We start from the raw sequence: 3,284 nt of genomic DNA, 5'->3' as shown, positions 1-3,284 counted from the left end.
CCAGAACGTAATCATAAATCCAGTAAGCCTTTGTTGCTGGAAGACAGATTACAGACAAGTTCATGACAACACATGAAATGTTTCATGCGCTACGGACAAAGCCAAGTAGAAGAGAAAAAATAATGACAATAAAACGGATATGAGTAAAGCCTATGACATGATGGAGTGGCCATTCATCGAAGAAGTTAAGATTGATGATTAAACATTATCAATGTAACTTCGAATTGCTTTCTGATTGATCCTACGCTATGAACACAATAAATTAACGAGTTCACAGCCAGCAACCACTAATTCTCATGGGAGACCGTCCTCCCAAGATTCACTATCAAAGAGAATGATATACACACCACATCCTTTGTGGCATCAAGAGTTTCACAAGAGATAATATAATTCGAGCCTTTACAGCCTTTGTAACGAGCTACGTGAATCTATCTCTGAGTACAACATAAGAGATAAAAATAAGAAGCTAAAACTGTTCTTTGGCTTGCTTGATCTTGATATTCTCTCTCACTGAATCTGTTTCTCTCTCTTGTTTCAGGTTGTTACGTAGAAATTTATGAAAAAGATGAACACGTCAGTTCGTATTTAATCTCGAGGCTATGACGACTAGGACTATCGCGAATTCGTCCCATGTTGATCGTTTCTTCTACTTCAACTCTCGGCCCAATACAAAGAAGTCAGCGTGAGGACTCTGTCTAAAGCCAGGACCAAAAATCTCCACATTGATCTTAATACATAGCACCGACACTTCGACGTTTTAACCTTTTCTCTTTTCTTTTTCTCTGATGTCTCTGTAAACCCTAAAGGCGATTTTCACTGCATTTTCTTCTTCTTCGAATAAACTCCAATGAACCCCAATGCTTGATTATCCTCACACATTTGAGATAAATCTCTCCATGTCTTCCGAAGTTATCTCTCTCTCGAACCTTTTTATATCACTCAAATTATCTTAAGGAGTGACTTGTACTCTCTCAAATAAGAGATTCAGTTGTAGTACTTATGGATCGAATCCACAAGGAATGAGGACACACAATAGATCTAAATCAATTGTGATGAAGCTAGGAAAATAGTTTAAAATCAGTAAATAATAAAAGTAGGGTGAACAATCAAAGATTAATTAGTTTAGTTTGGAGTATTATTTATAAGATAAGACTAGTGATACGATAACACGTAGGAAAAATAAACCGGAGAGAGTGATCAAATTGACTCAACCGAAATTAAAAAAAAAAAACTATCCGGCTCACTGAAAAGCGGTATTTTGTTTTGTTTTGAACGAAGCGGTATTTAACAACTACACATTATGATTGTTATTATTATTTTCGTTTGTGTTGAAAGTTTATTGTCAACGCATCTCTTTTGCATCTCGGATTCCACTCTGATCAGAAATGGCGCAGAAGCTTAACTTGGATAATGTTGCCGTCTCTGCGGACGTCTACCGCTCTAGTTTCCCCTCCACCTTCACCTTCGGCGTCGCCACTTCCGCTTACCAGGTTGAAACTTGTATTGAAGTTTGTGTAGAAAGAAGGTATTAACCTTTGATTCTTATTATAGATCGAAGGAGGCTGGAACGAAGGTAAAAAGGGGCCAAACATATGGGACAAGTTCACTCATCTTGAAGGTATCCGCTTCCTTCCTTCCTTGCAGCTTAATTATCACTACGAAGACTATGTAGATTAACACTTTGTGATTCAGGAAAAGTTGTTGACGGAAGCAATGGCGATGTCGCTGTGGATCATTACCATAGATATAAGGTTTAGCACAATAAACTTCTTTTTTTTTTTCCTTTTTTTTCCTATGCTTTCCTTATTTCTTCAGTAATTTTCAGGAAGACATTGAGCTTATTGAAGCATTAGGATTCAGCGCTTACAGATTTTCCATTTCTTGGTCTCGCATTTTCCCTGGTATGTTCTTTTCTTTTGCTTTTTTTTTTAATTGAAAGGCTTATTTTCTTTTGTTTGCATTTGTTGTGAGATGGTCTGGGAACTGAAGTCAATGAAGAAGGCATTGCTTTCTACAATAATATTATCAATTCCCTTCTTGAAAAGGGTATTTTCTCCACCCGCAGCAGCGAGCCTTTTCCACTGTCTGTAGATGATGATCATTTCACAAGATGATTACTATTTCAGGTATTCAGCCATTTGTCACTCTGTACCATTGGGATCTCCCCTCACATCTCCAGGAATCCATCGGGGGTTGGACAAACAGGAAAATTGTGTAAGTAGTATAATCTTTGTCTGTAAGATCTTGAGATGCAGAAATACAAGTTTTAAGGTTATGCTTCAGTTGCATTCTTCCCACAATTTCTTATATGAAGCCTCCTTCCTGGTTGTTTTGACACTAAATCTTTCTCTTCTTCATGTGCAGAGATTATTTTGGCCTCTATGCAGAAGCTTGTTTTGCCAATTTTGGTGATAGAGTGAAGCACTGGATTACATTAAATAACCACTTCAGACCTCGGTGAATGGACACTGCATTGGGATATTTGCACCTGGAAGAAATGAAAAGCCCTTGATCGAGCCATATTTGGTCTCACATCATCAAGTTTTGGCTCATGCAACTGCTGTTTCAGTATATAGAAGCAAGTACAAGGTATAGCCACTACTTTAGTTTCCTTCTCTCTCTGGGACCTTTGGTTTATTGGAAGATGCGTCAACGGTTCTGTTGTTGACAGCTAGTGCGCATCACAGTTCTTGTTATTTACCAGTGCGCTTTTTCGTTTACATATATGAATCTAGGAAAGTCAAGGCGGACAAATTGGTTTGTCGGTTGATTGTGAGTGGGCAGAGGCAAATTCGGAGAAAATGGAGGACAAGGTTGCTGCTGGTAGGAGAATTGACTTTCAACTTGGATGGTAAGTAAGATATGCATTGAGTTGCATAATTGCCTTTTTTTTTTTTTTTTGAGAAGGTGTAATATCAAATTTCCATTGACTTGGGGTTACTTGGCAGAGGAAAACGTCGTTTTGAAGTATACATCAGTCCTTGAAAAAATAGATTAAAATCTTTTTGCAGGTTCTTGGATCCTTTGTTTTTTGGAGACTACCCTGCAAGTATGCGTCAGAAACTTGGAGATAATCTTCCTACATTTACTCCGGAAGAGAAGGAGTTTATGCTTCAGAACTCATGGGACTTTCTTGGCATAAACCACTACACTTCGAGGATAATTGCTCATGTCTCAAACAACGAAGCCGAGAGTGACTTTTACAAAGCACAAGAATTGGAGAGGAATGGTAACAAACACAAACACTGAAATTTATTTCACCACTAGCATCTTCTTACTTACTA

The 3,284-nt window shown here is 38.0% G+C and overlaps 1 pseudogene; it reads left to right on the top strand.

The window, feature by feature from the left end:
• The first annotated feature begins 1,266 nt into the window (after positions 1-1,266).
• LOC125595992 lies at positions 1,267-3,229 on the top strand (annotated as a pseudogene).
• The last annotated feature ends 55 nt before the right edge of the window (positions 3,230-3,284 follow it).

This window comes from Brassica napus, unplaced genomic scaffold, assembly GCF_020379485.1.
Source record: "Brassica napus cultivar Da-Ae unplaced genomic scaffold, Da-Ae ScsIHWf_1110;HRSCAF=1577, whole genome shotgun sequence".
NCBI lineage: Eukaryota > Viridiplantae > Streptophyta > Magnoliopsida > Brassicales > Brassicaceae > Brassica > Brassica napus.
The sequence above is the reverse complement of the archived record's forward strand: the minus strand, read 5'-3'. Positions and strand labels throughout refer to the sequence as shown.